Source organism: Lagenorhynchus albirostris, chromosome 15, assembly GCF_949774975.1.
Source record: "Lagenorhynchus albirostris chromosome 15, mLagAlb1.1, whole genome shotgun sequence".
Taxonomy (NCBI): domain Eukaryota; kingdom Metazoa; phylum Chordata; class Mammalia; order Artiodactyla; family Delphinidae; genus Lagenorhynchus; species Lagenorhynchus albirostris.
In genome coordinates this window covers 42,934,551-42,953,545 of record NC_083109.1, presented here as the reverse complement: position 1 = coordinate 42,953,545, position 18,995 = coordinate 42,934,551, and the positions used below count along the sequence as shown (strand labels likewise).

At 40.2% G+C, this 18,995-nt stretch overlaps 1 protein-coding gene and 1 non-coding gene across 3 annotated transcripts in view; both read left to right on the top strand.

Annotated features, from left to right (window-relative positions):
• The window catches only part of KIF16B (kinesin family member 16B), a 280,446-nt gene that overhangs the window by 221,616 nt on the left and 39,835 nt on the right, over nt 1-18,995 (top strand). The gene's annotated exons all lie outside the window — the stretch shown is intronic.
• Nucleotides 14,471-14,577, top strand: LOC132506575 (U6 spliceosomal RNA). Its single transcript, XR_009535896.1, has one exon. It is a non-coding gene; the product is annotated as a U6 spliceosomal RNA (small nuclear RNA).

Sequence of the window (18,995 nt, the reverse complement as noted above, 5' to 3'; positions counted from 1 at the left end):
TATGAAATTCTCACAGATCTGAAATGTTTCTCACTTTGAAAAATTGTTGGGACATCTATTAAAGTTCTCAAATCTGTCTTCATTGGCTCATACCTAAATAAAATTGATACTGGCTTTGGGAGGAGTGGGATTTTATTTTATTTTGTATTTTATACCAAATATAACAAAGTCAGGGCAGTCCTAAGTATTGATACATTTCCAAACGTGGTTTTGTACCTAGGATCTCGCCAAGTTTTAGCACTTCAGTGATGACAGGACAGCAGCTTCTGTTGGTGGAATGTCCTAATTATAATTTCTGGCTGTTCCATGTGGACCACCAGCAAAGGATTCTGCCTTGTTCATTGAGCAGATCCTTAATGAGAGTCTAGAATGTACCAGGCTCTGGGCGAGGCACATAGCACGTGTTCATAAATAGTGCATGGTACGTTCACATTACCATATCAAAGGTCTACAGGAGCTCATTGCTCCTTTGATAACCATCTAGGTTGCCCTGAAGAGTTGCCGCTTCATGCCTCTAACAGATCAAACTGGGAGAATTACTTATTTGTTTGTGAGTGTATTTCTCAGTGACAGCTGTTCTTACAAGGCCTTGGGAGCTACTATTAATTTTGAGTAGTCAGAAATGCTTCCATCTAGTCAGCTGGGAGAGTTATGGCAGCCCTTTGATGAGTTTTCATTATTTGTATTCCTCAAAAGCTGGAGTGACTGAAATTTACAACCACAAACCTGTAGAGCGTGGGTGTTTCAGATGCTGGCTGTTGTCAGGTAGGTACGTCTACTGGAAAAAGACAGGTTAAAGCTGATTTGACCATATAGATTTGCCGTATAGAATTTTTCTCTCTAATCTTTAAAAACTGGATACTGGTTAGGTAGCCAAATATTAACAGGAGTAAAGAAAATGCCTAGTGAATGAGGAATGACAATAAAGTGCACTTTTATTAGGTGGTAACAAAAGTCAGATATTTTCCTTTCATTAGTAAAGGTTCCATACTTTATTACTGTTGTTGTTCTCAGTTGTTCTCAGTTTCCCTTCAGTGATTTATAATCCAGTGTTAGCTGCTTAGTTGTTGTAAAATCATAAAAGATAGGCAAGACTTTTTATTGCTCACTTTAATTTCTTTTCTATATTAGGGCTGCCATTATTTATATACAAAGGAACAACGATGCCATATATCAAAACCTATGCTGTCTGTTGCCGTCAAGACCACCTGGCTAACCTAAAAAGTGAACTTGGCTAAGAGAAAAAGACTTTTAATAAAAGCAAACTTTTCCATTACATTTAATTTGTCTCCTTGATGGCAGCAGACTGGCCAACCTATCTTATTCTAATGTAATAAACATTGAAGTCAGGATTTGAGCGTGGTGACTCTTAGAAGAAATCAGGCTGTGTCAGTTCACTGGGAATCAGAAAGGGAGAAGCCAGCTTGTAGATGAAAATTTCACTCTGAGGTCATTAAGATCATTAAGAAATATTACAAAGCAACAGAGAATGCTGACTGTATTTCTAATATCTATACATATATATATAGCTAGCCAACTTGATGAATAAATGGATACTCAATGCTTTTATTTTCCCAAAACTGAGATTCACAAATAATTCCATAAACTGGCTAGCTAGTTCTATAAGGAGCCACTGTCTTTTCTTACTCCATTGATAATTCTTCATATAGAGCTATTGTTCAGCCTGAAAGTTATGGGCTTGTTTCTCGAACATGCAAAATAAAGTTGATCACTTGGATTTTTAGACTCCACAAGCAGCAAAGAAGGGCAAGACAAATTTCATTGGAAATCAGTGAGCCTCAAAATTACTGATTTCATTTTTTTAATGGCTTCTGTTTAAGTCCCTTTGTCTTTAGAATATGTTTTCTTTATTGAATTGCAGAATAAGCTTGTCATTATTTCACTTAGGCCAAAGAAATGTGCTATTTTAATTCTCATTTGTTTCCTGTGTTTTACTCAGCATAATCAAATTTCATAATTACACAAAGTAAGCCATAGGGCTGTTGTTCAGTTTTCTTCCAGTGTTCTCTAGGCCCGTCATATCTCTTACAAATATCCAATATATTTGACCTCAGTCATTTTTAACTTTAATGTACAGTTTTCCCATAAGAGCTCAATTGTCTTTGCATCATTTCCCACTCCTGCTGTAAGGATAATGGTTATAGCAGGAAGTGGTACAGTTTTATGGGTTTTCTCATGAATACTGCATTCCCGTTTGTTTCTGCCCTTTTTCTATTCTACAACCTTTGAAAAGTAACATTTCATTATTATATTGGGCTCTATTTTCCCTGTACTTGTTTCCCTTACTTCAAATAAGAATGCTGTGAAGATTTTACGGGAAGAAAGGTACACTCCTCAAAAGCAATATAGCCAAGTTAATAGGTAAAATACCTCCATGGTATCTAAAGTGCTACTTGGAACTCAACATAGAGAGATTTTAATCATCAGTACCTGAGATACAGAATTTCAGAGCTGGAAATGGAAATATCTCAGTTCAACTCCTTCATTTTTAACAGACGATGAAACTAAGAACTAGAGATATTATACAACCACCTCCTTGCTGAGCTGAGACTTGAAATCTGATTGCCCCAAATCCCAGGTTATTAAAAGAAAAAGCCATATGGTGTTAATTTAACTGTTCCATTAAATATGTAAAAAAGATAATCACTTTTTATTGTTTCTATAAAAATGATGTATGCTCATTTATACAAGTTCCACATAATATAAGAAGCAACAGATTATTGAAAATCATTCTCTAAATATAATTAAATTACCATTTAATGAACATTACTTTAAGTACTTAAATAAATAGGCACAGATAACAGGATGGATATGTAGAGTGATACAAAGAAATTAAAATGAGACAAACAGGAACAGGAAGAAAGAATGAAATAACTTTATAACATTGGGTTCAAACTAGATATGCTATTTTTAATTACAGACATTAAATTTAATTTTACTTGAATTTAATGGAAGTGAAAGAAAATCAAGTAAAACTGAAGAAATTGATGAAATTCAAATTAAATTTTTCTCCACCACAGCCTCTAAAATATATGTGACATTAAGAACAAAGATTATAAAAACCATTAAAACAGTAGTTGCTACTTTTCATGTGGTGTGTTTCCATTTTATAAATTATCAGTGTTGTTTCACTCTTCTAAATGATCAATTGAGATGGGCAGGTTCAAGATGGCAGAGTAGAAGGACGTGCACTCATTGCCTCTTGTGAGAGCACCGGAATCACAGCTAACTGCTAAAAAATCATCAACAGGAAGACATTGGAACTCACCAAAAAAGATACCCCACATCCAATGACAAAGGAGAAGCTGCAATGAGATGATAGGAGGGGCGAAATCACAATGAAATCAAATTCCATAACTGCTGGGTGGGTGACTCACAAACTGGAGAACAATTATACCACAGAAGTCCACCCACTGGAGTAAAGGTTCTGAGCGCCACATCAGGCTTCCCAACCCAGGGGGGGCGTCTGGCAACAGGAGGAGGAATTCCCAGAGAATCAGACGTTGAAGCCTAGCGGGATTTGCAGAGGTGGGGGGTGGCTGTGGCTCACTGCTGGGACAAGTACACTGGCAGCAGAAATTCTGGAAAGTACTCCTTGGCATGAGCCCTCCCGGAGTCTGAAATTAGCCCCACCAAAGAGCCTGTAGCGTCCAGTGCTGAGTCTCCTCAGGTCAAACAACCAACAGGGAGGACACTCAGCCCCACCCATCAGCAGACAAGTGGATTAAAGTTTTACTAAGCTCTGCCCACCACCAGTCCCTCCCAGCAGGAAGCTTGCACAAGCCTTTTAGATAGCCTTATCCACCAGAGGGCAGACAGCAGAAGCAAGAAGAATTACAATTCTGCAGGCTGTGGAATGAAAACCACATTCACAGAAAGATAGACAAAACGAAAAGGCAGAAGACTAGGTACCAGATGAAGGAACAGGATAAAACCCCAGAAAAACAACTAAATGAAGTGGAGATGGGCAACCTTACAGAAAAAGAATTCAGAAAAATGTTAGTGAAGATGATCCAGGACCTCGGAAAAAGAATGAAGGCAAAGATCGAGAGGATTCAAGAAATGTTTAACAAAGACCTAGAAGAATTCAAGAACAAACACCTGGAAGAATTAAAGAACAAGCAAAAAGAGGTGAACAACAAAATAAATGAAAAATACACTAGAAGGAATCAATAGCAGAAAAACTGAAGCAGAAGAATGGATAAGTGACCTGGAAGACAGAGTGGTGGAATTCACTGCCATGGAACAGAATAAAGAAAAAAGAGTGAAAAGAATTGAAGACATCCTAAGAGACCTCTGGGACAACATTAAACGCACCAACATTCGCATTATAGGGGTCCCGGGAGAGAGAGAGAGGACCCAAGAAAATATTTGAAGAGATTATAGTCGAAAACTTTCCTAACTTGGAAAAGGAAATAGCCACCCAAGTCCAGGAAGTGCAGAGCTTCCCAGGCAGGATAAACCCAAGGAGAAACACACAGAGACACATAGTAATCAAACTGACAAAAATTAAAGACAAAGAAAAATTATTAAAAGCAACAAGGGAAAAGGGAACTCCCATAAGGTTAACAGCTGATTTCTCAGCAGAAATGCTACAAGACAGAACGGAGTGGCATGATATATATAAAGTGATGAAAGGGAAAAACCAACAACAAAGATTACCCAGCAAGGATCTCATTCAGATTTGATGGAGAAATCTAAAGCTTTACAGGCAAGCAAAAGCTAAGAGAATTCAGCACCACCAAACCAGCTCTACAACAAATGCTAAAGGAACTTCTCTAAGTGGGAAACACAAGAGAAGAAAAGGACCTACAAAAACAAACCCAAAACAATTAAGAAAATGGTCATAGGAACATACATATTGATAATCACCTTAAATGCGAATGGATTAAATGCTCCCGCCAAAAGACACAGGCTTGCTGAATGGATACAAAAACAAGACCCATCTATATGCTGTCTACAAGAGACCCACTTCAGACCTAGGAAAACATACAGACTGAGAGTGAGGGGATGGAAAAAGATATTCCATGCAAAAGGAAATAAAAAGTAAGCTGGAGTAGCAATACTCATATCAGGTAAAATATAGTTTAAAATAATGTTACAAGAGACAAGGAGGGACACTACATAATGATCAAGGGATCAGTCCAAGAAGATATAACAATTATATATGCACCCAACATAGGAGCACCTCAGTACATAAGGCAAATGCTAACAGCTATAAAAGAGGAAATCAACAGTAACACAGTAATAGTGGGGGACTTTAACACCTCACTTACACCAATGGACAGATCATACAAAATGAAAATTAATAAGGAAACGCAAGTTTTAAATGACACAATAGACCAGATAGATTTAATTGCTATTTATAGGACATTCCATCCAAAAACAGCAGATTACACTTTCTTCTCAAGTGTGCAGGGGACATTTTCCAGGATAGATCACATCTTGGGTCACAAATCAAGCCACAGTAAATTTAAGAAAATTGAAATCATATCAAGCATCTTTTCTGACCACAACGCTATGAGATTAGAAATGAATTACAGAGAAAAAAAGGGAACAAACACATGGACGCTAAACAATATGTTACTAAATAACCAAGAGATCACTGAGGAAATCAAAGAGGAAATCAAAAAATACCTAGAGACAAATGACAATGAAAACACGACGATCCAAAACCTATGGGATGCAGCAAAAGCAGTTCTACGAGGGAAGTTTATAGCTATACAAGCCCACCTGAAGAAACAAGAAAAATCTCAAATAAACAATCTAACCTTACACCTAAAGGAACTAGAGAAAGAAGAAAACCCAAAGTTAGCAGAAGGAAAGACATGATAAAGATCAGAGCAGAAATAAATGAAATAGAAACAAAGAAAACAGTAGCAAAGATCACTAACACTAAAAGCTGGTTCTTTGAGAAGGTAAACAAAATTCATAAACCATTAGCCAGACTTATCAAGAAAAACAGGGAGAGGACTCAAATCAATAAAATTAGAAATGAAAAGGGAGAAGTAACAACAGACACTGCAGAAATACAAAGCATCCTAAGAGATTACTACAAGCAACTCTATGCCAATAAAATGGACAACCTGGAAGAAATGGGCAAATTCTTAGAAAGGTATAACCTTCCAAGACTGAACCAGCAAGAAATAGAAAATATGAACAGACCAGTCACAAGTAGTGAAATTGAAACTGTGCTTAAAAATCTTCCAACAAACAAAAGTCCAGGACCAGATGGCTTCACAGGTGCATTCTATCAAACAGAGAAGAGCTAACACCCATCCTTCTCAAACTCTTCCAAAATATTGCAGAGGAAGGAACACTCCCAAACTCATTCTATGAGGCCACCCTGATAGCAAAACCAGACAAAGATACTACAAAAAAAAGGAATTACAGACCAATGTCACTGATGAATATAGATGCAAAAATCCTCAACAAAATACTAGCAAACAATCCAGCAGTACATTAAATGGATCATACACCATGATCAAGTCGGATTTATCCCAGAGATGCAAGGATTCTTCAGTGTACTGAAATCAATCAGTGGGATACACCATATTAACAAACTGAAGAATAAAAACCATATGATCGGGCTTCCCTGGTGGCGCAGTGGTTGAAAGTCTGCCTCTGATGCCGGGGACACGGGTTCGTGGCCTGGTCTGGGAACATCCCACATGCCGTGGAGCGGCTAGGCCTGTGAGCCATGGCCGCTGAGCCTGCACGTCCAGAGCCTGTGCTCTGCAACGGGAGAGGCAACAACAGTGAGAGGCCCGCATACCTCAAAAAAAAAAAAAAAACCATATGATCATTTTAATAGATGCAGAAAAAGCTTTTGACAAAATTCAACACCCATTTATGATAAAAATTCTCTGGAAAGTGGGCATAGAGGGAACCTACCTCAACATAATAAAGGCCATATATGGCAAAGCTACAGCAAACATTTTCAATGGTGAAAGACTGAAAGCATTTCCTCTAAGATCGGGAACAAGACAAGGATGTCCACTCTTGCCACTCTTATTCAACATAGTTTTGGAAGTCCTAGCCGTGGCAATTAGAGAAGAAAAAGAAAAGGAATACAAAATGGAAAAGAAGAAGTAAAACTGTCACTGTTTGCAGTTGACATGATACTATACATAGAGAATCCTAAAGATGCCACCAGAAAACTACTAGAACTAATCAATGAATTTGGTAAAGTTGCAGGATACAAAATTAATGCACAGAAATCTCTTGCATTCCTATACACTAACAATGAAAAGTCAGAAAGAGAAATTAAGGAAACAATCCCATTCACCGCTGCAACAAAAAGAATAAAATACCTCGGAATAAACCTACCTAAGGAGGTAAAAGACCTGTACTCAGAAAACTATAAGACACTGATGAAAGAAATCAAAGATGACACAAACAGATGGAGAGATACCATGTTCTTGGATTGAAAGAATCAATATTGTGAAAATAACTGTACTACTCCAAGTAATCTACAGATTCAGTGCAATCCCTATCAGATTACCAATGGTATTTTTTACAGAACTAGAACAAAAAATTTTAAAATATGTATGGAAGCACAAAAGAAAGACCCTGAAGAGCCAAAGCAATCTTGAGGGAAAAAAGATGGAGCTGGAGGAATCAGACTCCCTGACTTCAGGCTATACTGCAAAGCCACAGTAATCAAGACAGTGTGGTACTGGTGCAAAAACAGAAATATAGGTCAGTGGAACAGGAGAGAAAGCCCAAAGGTAAACCCACGCACCTGTGGTCAACTAATCTATGACAAAGGAGGCAAGGATATACAATGGAGAAAAGACAGTCTTTTCAATAAATGGTGCTGTGAAAGCTGGAGTGCTACATGTAAAAGAATGAAATTAGAACACTCCCTAACACCATACACAAAAATAATCGCAAAATATATTAAAGACCTAAATGTGAGACCAGACACCATAAAACTCTTAGAGGAAAACATAGGAAGAACACACTTTGACGTAAGTCACAGCAGGATCTTTTTTGACTCACTTCCTAGAGTATTGGAAATAAAAACAAAACAAAACAAACAAATGGGACTTAATGAAACTTAGAAGCTTTTTCGCAGCAAAGGAGACTATGAACAAGATGAAAAGACAATCCTCAGAATGGGAGAAAATATTTGCAAACAAATCAACGGATGAAGGATTAATCTCCGAAATATATAAACAGCTCATGAAGCTCAATATTAAAGAAACGAACACCACAATCCAAAAATGGGTAGAAGACTTAAATAGACGTTTCTCTAAAGAAGACATACCGATGGCCACGAGGCACATGAAAAGCTGCTCAGCATCACTAATCATTAGAGAAAAGCAAATCAAAACTACAATGAGGTATCACCTCACACCAGTTAGAATGGGCATCACCAGAAAATCCACAAACAACAAATGCTGGAGAGGATGTGGAGAAAAGGGAACCCTCTTACACTGTTAGTGGGAATGTAAATTGATACAGCCACTATGGAGAACAGTATGGAGGTTCCTTAGAAAACTAAAAATAGAATTACCTTATGACCCACCAGTCCCAGTACTGGGCATATACCAGAGAAAGCCATAATTCAAAAAGACACATGCACCCCTGTGTTCATTGCAGCACTATTTACAATAGCCAGGTCATGGAAGCAACCTAAATGCCTGTCGACAGATGAATGATTAAAGAAGATGTGGTACATATATACAATGGAATATTACTCAGCCATAAAGGGGAACCAAACTGGGTCATTTGTAGAGACATGGATGGACCTAGGGACTGTCATACAGAGTGAAGTAAGTCAGAAAGAGAAAAACAAATATCGTATATTAACACATATATATGGAATCTAGAAAAATGGTGCAGATGAACCGGTTTGCCAGGCAGAAATAGAAACAAAGATGTAGAGAACAGACTTATTAACCAAACGGTCAAAGTCGGGGGTGGGGTGGTGGTGGGTTGAATCTGGAGGTTGACACTAATATGTATGTATATTAGTGTATAATATTTTATACACTATTATGTATAAATTAGTGTATAATATTAGTGTATAATAAAATATGTATATTTTATACACTAATATGTATAAAATAGATAACTAATAAGAACCTGTATAAAAAAATTAAATTAAAAAAGTAATCAATTGACTCATAACAAAGATAAGATTATCACATTTTATTTACTCCCACCTACCCAATTTTAAAAATTATATTTTATAAAGTCACGATATAGCACATTCTTTTATACATAAATTATGTGTAGTTTCCTTTTTTATACATAAATCATGCATCATTCTGTCTTAGTTGTGGGTTTAAGTAGAGGTGGTATTTACAGTGGTTTCTTCGTTCCTGAGATCCTTGCATCGTGCTGTCTCTTGGTTGGATATTTTTGGTCATCCTGTACGTTTTTGAAAGGTTCACCTTGATGTGTTTTACCTGAGTTCTTATGCGCTTGAGAACGTCTGCCTGTGGACTGCACACTTTAAAGACATTTCTCTGTTACTTATAAACCTCTTGGGTCACGTTTCATTTCCCTTAGCATTTTTCATTTTGCCTTGTTATTTTCTCTGCTCTATATGCCATAGGCTAACCTGTGTTTTTATTGTCTTCATGCTACTCTTGTTTCCTCTACTGGGACTTTCTACTACTGTTTTTCTTCTCCTGTTTTTGTTTCTCTCATCTCTTTCTTGAGTTCTTCTTGCTCATTTTTTTTTTTTTTTTGAGCATGTAGACAGTGGGGGAGGAGGGGGCAGGGGTGCAGGGTGTGGAGGCACTGGATTTCCTTTTTCCAATCAGCTTTTTTCATTTTAGAATAGTCTCAGACTGTTTTTTGCCTTTTAGCATGCATTGTAATTTTTGTTGAAAGATGGTGTGTCATGTGAATGGAGCTGAGGTAGATAGGTTTTTAGCATGCAGTTTTATATTTATCTGGCTACCATATAGGCTACAATTGCCCTGGCTGTGGTGTCAGCGGCAAAAATGTCCTCAAGTGCCCTTGTTTGTGTTTCCGCTATTGTCTTTGGGTTTTCCCAGAAGCTTCTTAAATAGAGCCTGAGGCTCGCGCTTCCTTTAGCTGCAGTCCCGTTGTCTTGCAGGAGCCCTGTTGGCGTGGTGGTGGGATGTGTGTGTTGGAGGGTCTGTAGGCCTGTGATTAGGTCTCAGTCTCTTAGTGAAACCTGCAGGGGGCATTCCACTCCCCCGCCCACCGAACAGTTGGGCTTTGGTAAAACCCAAAGTGGTTAGATTCTGGGAAAACAGTTTCCCTTGAGGGCAGAGCACTCTGGGTGTATTTCAGAAGGTTACCACCCCACCATCCCCGCCCCCAGCACCTTCTGCAGAACCAAAGGGATTCTTCTTCACAGTGAGAATCTGGTGGAACTTCTGGAGGTAAACGTCACAAAAGTTATGGAAAACGCAGCTCCTCTGGAGTTTTTTTAACGCTAATACTAGGCTACACTGAGCCTCCAGCAGTTCGTCGATTGCAGTTTAAATTGTTCCTACAAAAACTGGCTGCAGTTGTGAGCTTCAGCACCAGCTAAGCCGTGCTTCTCTGTTTCTGCCTGTCTGTCTCTCCGGATGGGGGACAGTAGTTTGCCCTGTGGCCTTAATTCTCTGATGGATCCGGGAAGAGCTCTTGATTTTCAGTTTTCTCAGTTTTTTTTTCTTGTGAGGACAGACGTCACAACTTCTAAGCTCCTTACGTATCAGATCAGAAACCAGAAATCCTATTTGAATAGTTTTAGTTTTACAGAAAAATAATGTGAAGGTAATACAGAGTTTTCATATATCCCATACCCACTTTCCCTGTTAACAGTTCACATGAGTATAGGGCATTTGTCACCACTAGTGAACCAACACTGATACATTATTATTATTATTAACTAAAGTCTGTACTTTTGAGATTTCCTTAATTTTTACCTAATATCCTTTTTCTGTTCCAGTATCCCATCCAGGATACCACATTACATTCAGTCACTATGTTTCCTTAGGCTCCCTTTCGCTGTGAAAGTTTCTCAGACTTTCCTTATATTTAATGACCTTGATATTGTGAGGAATGATGGTCAGGTATTTTAGAGAATGTTCCCAATTGGGATATGCCTGTTTTTCTCATGATTAGACATTTGTGTTTGGGGGAGAAAAACCACGGAGGTAAAGTGTCATTATCATCACATCATATGAAGGACACACACACCATCAGTGTGACTTATCCCTGTTGAGATTGACCTTGATCTCCTGGCTGAGGTTTCTCCCCTGTGAGGTTCCTTGGTTCCCCCCTTTCTATACTGTTCTCTTGGAAAGGAAGGCACTGCACAGCACACATTCTGCAGAGCCCACGTTTTAGGGGTGGAGAGAGATGCCCCCACTTCCTGGAGGGTGAGGTATCTACATTAGTTACTTGGAATTCTTCTGAATGGGTGGCTTGTTTCTTCTTCCCCATTTATTTATTTACTTGTTTATTTCATCATATATTGGGGTTTAAGGCAATACATTTTTAAAAATTTTGTTTTTCACGTTTTTCCAACTTAGGCTGTATGCAGCAACTCTTTGCATTGGCACCTGTGTCCCTGTGACACACTCCCATCATTGTGCTTTTGGTTTTAAATACATCTTCCATCTCTTCTTTTTTTAATTTTTAAAAGTTTTTAAATTTATTTTATTTATTTATTTTTGGCCGCGTTGGGTCTTCGTTGCTGTGCACGGGCTTTCTCTAGTTGCCGTGAGCAGGGGGCTACTCTTTGTTGCAGTGAGCGGGCTTCTCATTGCGGTGGCTTCTCTTGTTGCAGAGCACAAGCCATAGGCGCACAGGCTTCAGTAGTTGTGGTGCACGGGCTTAGCTGCTCCGTGGCATGTGGGATCTTCCTGGACCAGGGCTCGAACCTGTGTCCCCTGCGTTGGCAGGCGGATTCTTAACCACTGCACTACCAGGGAATCCCCAATGTGCTTTTGGTTTTGAGCACTTTCTTGATCTCTGGCACTACAAGATGCTTTGGGCTCATCTTACGTGGTCCCCATCCCAGTCCTGGAATCAGCCATTTCTCCATGAGCTGGCTCAGTTTTCTGCCCTTTTCCCCCCACTGTAGTCTCTTCTTTCAACCTGTGTATTGCTTCCTGCTTTCGGTTCTTTTTTATGGGTGTTTGTGGTTCCTTAAGACTGTGGATAATTTCTTCCCTGAGTTCTTCTTGTCTTTGGTCAGTCCTTCTTGTACCTCTTCTTTATCTGCCTTTTGCTTCTCTTTTATTCAGTATCTCCTCACCTACCCTTTTTATTCATAGTTCAGTTTCAGTTCCTTCTAATTATTTCTCATCTTTAAGTGAAATGGACTAATTTTAGGGGAAAACACCAGTGAATCATGGGGACAAGGAAGGGACAGACCCTGGGGAGGGGGAGGCAGCAAGCTACCACACGCCTAAACCTTTGCCTGGAATTTTTCTGAATTTTTTTCCACCAGTTTTTCCCTTTGCATCGAGGCACATCTTATTTTCTGGTGTTCACGGGGGCAGTGGGTCACTGTCTGTGGCAGTAAAGCCAGGTGCCTGCCTCTGGCCTGTTTTCTCTGCCAACACCTTGAGCAGCTCTGGGTTCTCCCCGCACAGGCCCCTACTGCCCTCCTCTTTGCTGTGGGTTCCCCCCACCTTCTCCTTGTCCCCAGCTTTAGTCTTTAACATCAGCGTCATGCAATAGCTGGGGGCTTGGATGCCGACCCTGGTGGACAGCTTGTGGCCTGTGGCCTGGAGAGGAGGACAGGGAGGCTGGGCTCCCAGCGGCTGCTGGCCTGCGTGTGGGCTGCGTGTGGGTTTCCTACTTTGGAGTCAGAGTCTTTACTTTTTTTAATTTTTATTGGAGTATAGTTGATTTACAATGTTGTGTTAGTTTCAGGGATTGACAGGGAACTCTGCTTTTCATCTCTTGTCGTTCTTGGTGCTTTTGAAGGTGTGAAGGGATGCAAATAAAGGCTTTACTCCACCGTCTTTAACCCGAGCTGCTCCATCAGGTGTTACGGTTTGTAATCATACTTTTTTAACATGAGACTTTATCCGTGAAAGTTATAAGGGGGAAATGATGGGTTTTGCTCTTTATGAAAATGAAATCTTTTTACTTTTTCATGGAATGGTGTACTTGACTCTATGATGTCACTTTTTGCCAAAATGACCTTTATATTCAGTACAATCCCGATAAAAAATCCCAACATACTTTTCGGGTAGAAACTAGCAAGCTGGTTCTGACAGAAAATGAAATCTTATAAAAAGAAAGAAAATGATTTTTTCCTCATTACTGAGTCCCAAGTATCTTGATCATTTTTATATAAATCAGAAATATTTATCTGAGTTCCTTTAGAATTGAGTAGGTGTGAGGAATATGGAACTTCAGGAACTTTAATTTTTAGAAATGTAGGACACTGTATTTCCTTTGTCAGAGGTTACAAAGGAAATCAAAGAGGAATCTCTCCTCCACCCACGGATGCCTTCTACCGTTCCTGACAGCATTTCTCATGGAAATCAGATCTCGACCATCTGCTAGATTCAAAAATGAAGCGATAAAAATGAAAAAAAATTTAACTAAAAAGAACTTGAGAAGAAATGTAAATGTACAAATTATATCATTGATTTTATTTTCAATTTGCTGTTAGGTTAAGAAGCCAAACAAACAAACAATAGATGTCAGTGTATGTAGGACATGAGGGGAAAAGTCAGGGACAGTCACCCCCTCTCTGAGCCTCTCTTGTATTCTTAATTTGTTGGAAATATTACTTTTCAGACAGCAGCGCTTTCTGCAAAATAGAAGAGATCTTTTCCTTTTTTTGGCTCTCCAGGCACATTATTTGTCCTGACCAGTGGCTCTTTCTATCTTGGTAAATTGTACGTTTTTAAAAACATATGGACACTTTAAATAATTCACAATCCGGAAATGAACCCTACAGAGGATTGCTTTTGCTGTTCTGTTTCAAAATAAATGAGGTGGTCACTTTGTACCTGGGGAGAGAAAAAGTTCAGGCCTCTCTTCTACCCCAGATTTCTAAACCCTTCTAAGGATTTATATAATAGTGAAGATATAAAGGATTATAAGGATTTTATAGTAAGAATGAAGCAGCAGTTCCTGCGCTCTTTAATCCAAGTAAAGACTATGATGGTCTTATTTTTTTTTTCTTTTCAAAAGACAGGCTGTTGTTGAGAGTAGCAACCTAATCCCTTCTGTGTCAACAACTATTGGCCCCTAAATGGCTTCCGTGCCACCTGTACTGTTACTGTTTCCCCAACTCCTTGGCTATTTTAGTGTTGCATTTTCAAAATATAAGATATTTCTAGTTCTGTTTTATTTTTGAGTGCTTGAACATTCTTTTGAAAGAATATTGGTTTAGATGTAGCCAATCAACAATCCCTCAACTGAGAATATTTACCCTTGGCGGGTAAAAGCAGCTGGGAACTTATCTTCGGCCTAGTAGTCATTTAAAAATGTCAGAAGTTTTGTGCTCACTTTGGCAGCACATATACTAAAATTAGAACAATACAGAGAAGATTAGCACGGCCCCTGTGCAAGGATGACACGCAAATTAGTGAAGCATTCCATATTTTTAAAATGGGCAGAAGACCTAAATAGACATTTCTCCAAAGAAGATATACAGATTGCCAACAAACACATGAAAGGATACTCAACTAATCATTAGAGAAATCTAAATCAAAACTACAGTGAGGGGCTTCCCTGGTGGCGCAGTGGTTAAGAGTCCGCCTGCCGATGCAGGGGACACGGGTTTGTGTCCCGGTCCGGTAAGATCCCACATGCTGCGGAGCAGCTGGGCCCGTGAGCCATGGCCGCTGAGCCTGCGCGTCCGGAGCCTGTGCTCCGCAACGGGAGAGGCCACAACAGTGAGAGGCCCGCGTACCGGAAAAAAAAAAAAAAACTACAGTGAGGTATCACCTCACACCAATCAGAATGGCCATCATCAAAAAATCTACAAACAATAAATGCTGCAGAGGGTGTGGAGAAAAGGGAACCCTCTTGCACTGTTGGTGGGAATGTAAATTGATACAGCCACTATGGAGAACAGTATGGAGGTTCCTTAAAAAACTACAAATAGAACTACCCTATGACCCAGCAATCCCACTACTGGGCATATACCCTGAGAAAACCGTAATTCAAAAAGAGTCATGTACCAAAATGTTCATTGCGGCTCTGTTTAGAATAGCCAGGACATGGAAGCAACCTAAGTGTCCATCGACAGATGAATGGATAAAGAAGATGTGGCACATATAGACAATGGAATATTACTCGGCCATGAAAAGAAATGAAATTGAGTTATTTGTAGTGAGATGGATGGACCTAGAGTCTGTCATACAGAGTGAAGTAAGTCAGAAAGAGAAAAATAAATACCATATGCTAAGACATATATATTGAATCTAAAAAAAAAATGGTTCTGAAGAACCTAGGGTCAAGACAGGAATAAAGATGCAGACGTAGAGAATGGACTTGAGGACTCGGGAGGGGGAAGGGTAAGCTGGGACGAAGTGAGAGAGTGGCATGGATATATATACACTACCAAGTGTAAAATGGATAGCTAGTGGGAAGCAGCTGCATAGCACAGGGAGATCAGCTCGGTGCTTTGTGACCACCTAGAGGGGTGGGATAGGGAGGGTGGGAGGGAGACGCAAGAGGGAGGGGATATGGGGATATATGTATATGTATAGCTGATTCACTTTGTTATAGAGCAGAAACTAACACACCATTGTAAAGCAATTATACTCCAATAAAGATGTTTAAATTAAAATGTCAGAAGTTTTATAAGGGGTTTATTAACCTTATGGAATTGCTGATATTCAACCATTTTTAACTTCAAAACTGGCCATTTCATCTCATTCAACCTAAGAGCTTACAGATAGCGAAGCCTAAACAGCACTGTCAAGATTCTCTAAAAAGGAGAAATGGAGGTAGTTTCCATTCTGTCAGAGGGAAGAGGTTGGAAAGCTGTTTCTGATGTAAATATAATTATTTTAATGGAGGCAATACCTTGCCTCACGCCCTTACATTTCTCCTTCAGTTTGTTCATGTCCCAGCCCCATCAAAAGGACATGGACCCCGTTGCGTGCATTTATCATGAATCACGTGGGAACTTCTGTTCCCGTTCCTTCTCTCCCTCCCTCCAACACTTCACCTCCATCCTTCTTATGTTTTATTTTGTGAGGAGTCAGTTGACAGGAGCTAATAATTCCAGGACAGACTTCCCAGGACCCTGCCTCCAGACCATCCCGTTCCTGTTTTCCCCACCGTGGTCACTGACCCCTGTCACTTTCCTGTTCCCTTGTTGGTGCAGGTCCTCAGTGAGGTTTGTTGACAGCTTCTGGTGGGCCTGTTGACTACTGCCAGCAGCTGTCCATCATTTTCCTGGTTAATACACACTGGGAGGGGTTACTGTCTTTTATTTGGGTCCTAGGTTCTCAAGGACTTCAGAAGGGTCTTCCATACTCTGCGGACACACTTTACAGCCTTGTTATGAAAACCTAGAGTCAGTCCTGGTTCCTCGTCTTGACTCAGCCACCCCATGACTTGGAACCATTCTAAGTCACTGACCTCTGACCCTGTGTTTCTTTATCTCTGAAGTTAAATTGTTGAATATTATAGTCCTATGATTACGTGCCTCAGTGCCATTTAAGGTTGCCCTTTTCTTCCTAAAATCTGTATTATAGATAATTTATACACAGTTATTTCACAGGGTGGATCGTTGTAGCACAAGATACTAGCCTCCATCCCAGGGTGGAGTACATACTACCATTGACTACGAGGAAATTTAAATGCTTGCTTCCCACCTAGTTCAGCTGCCAGAGGGTCCTTTCAGTGCACCAGTTCTGAGCGAGCATGCAAGTATGACTGTAAGTTTCCCCCAACAGAAACCACGTCACCTCATCAGCCACATAAGAAAATGACAAAACAACCAACTGTGAAAGCATGCTTGCCAAGCCTTCAGCATCACTGCGTTTGGTGGGGGAACACATTTGTACAAGATGAAGTCGAGGCTGGACGAAGCCCAAAAGACACGTTCTGGGTACCTGTCTTCTCTAACCTGCAACATATGGGAAGTGTGTTCGTGCCAGTGAAGTCAGGGTTCCAGAAGCCCCTTTGCTCCCTGAAGCCACATCACCATTCCAGGGATGGGGAGAGGGAACCAGGGATGTGGCATGCTGCGTTCTTAGTAATTACCAGATCTCTAGTAAATAGTAAGAGTAGCTAAGGCCCATTCGGCATTGCTTCACGAAATCTTCACAGATAACCGGTAACGTTTACTACCATTGCCTGTGTTTTTTTTTTTCAGCAGAGAATACTCAGGCTCAGAGAAACAAAGTAGTTAGCTAGTTAGTGGTCAAGATTCAAACTAGGTCTGTCTTACTTCGGTGCCCATGGCCTTTCACTTTACCTTGAACAGATTTTAAAGTTGCCTGTAAGCAACCAGATTGGAACATTGGTGAGAGAAGGAGAAGGAGGTCCCACACCCCACCCGCTCCAAGGTTTGGGGTAGAAAGAGCACTTGAGTTTGAAAGGAGCAAACCTCTGACTTCCACTAACTTTGTAAAAGGGTTCTAAAGTCATCAAAGACACCTCGAAGAGAGGGAAAAGGAAGAATGACTCTTAATAAGAAAAAGGCATATCCCAATAAAAAATGGCCCAAAGAGTTGAACAGACACTTCCCCCAAATGAGTAACCAGATGGTCAATGAGCATGTGAAAAGGTGCTCGACATCATGGCTCATTAGGAAAATGCAAATCTGAACCACAGTAGAAATCACGGCATACCCAGCAGCATTGCCAAGATGGAAAAGACCACGGCACCAGGCGCTGGTGAGGATCTGAAGCCGCTGCGTCTCTCAGTCACTGCTGGTGGGAGTGTTGGTGGTAAAACTGCTTTGGGAAACCATTTGATAACTTCAGGTACAGCTGGACACTTGCATTCCATATGACCTAGCATTTTCACCCTTCAGACTATGACCAGCAGGAATCCCTACATATGTTCATGGGAAACATATGGAAAACCTATAGGAAAATGTTCATAACAGCACAATGCCTAAGGGCCAGACAGTGGAAACTAGCCAAAAGCCCAATAGCCAGAGACTGAACAGACCAGTGGTGGAATGTTCACATGGTGGGATGCTGTCGCCACAGGAATGAGCAAACTGTTGCTACACGTGGCAACATGGGTGGATCTCACACACATGAGGTAGAGCGGTGACGGCGGACACAAAAGGGTTCGTGCCATATGATGAAGCTGAAAAATGGGAAAAACTAAGCCATGCTGTTAGAAGTCAGGCTAGCGCCAGCCTTTTACAAGGCAGGAGGGGAGTGCCAGGGGTTCCTGGGCGGCCGGGGGTGTTCTCTTTTGATCTGGGTGGTGGTTACAGTGTGTTGAGATGTTGAAAATTCACCAATTGTTCACTTAGGATATGTGCATTTTGCTGCATGTATATTCTCCTTTAGTACTAAGTTTTCAAAGTCCTATACATACAGATGTTAGTTCTTAATTTTTGATTCCCACGGTGGCAATATAAATTTAAATCAGCCCAGGTTTGCATATGTATAAAGTAGGAATTTTGTGGCACATTGTGACCTATATTGTGGGAGAAATATTCTTTTTTTTTTTTTTTTCTTGATAACTCTTTGTTGACCTCTCAGTGTGTCTGAACCCGACAGGGCGAGGAAGGAAGGAAATAGTGAATTTCATCAACACCAGCGATTATTGCTGCTCAGCGTTCATTCAACCAAATCCACACGAGCTGGTCAGGTTTCTGGCAGATTATAGAGCTCTTGCTTGCCTTGGAGTCTATAAGAAAACTTACCTTTTCGTTATGATTTTTATACTTCCAAGAAAAGAAGCATAAGGAAAATACCTATGAAATTCCAAGACCTGGCTACAGCCAATTCTAAACCTTTATTCTCTAGGAGACAAGGAGAAAAGATTGAAAGAGAAGCCTTCTTTTCACATGGGCCATCTGCATTTGCAGTAGTATTTGA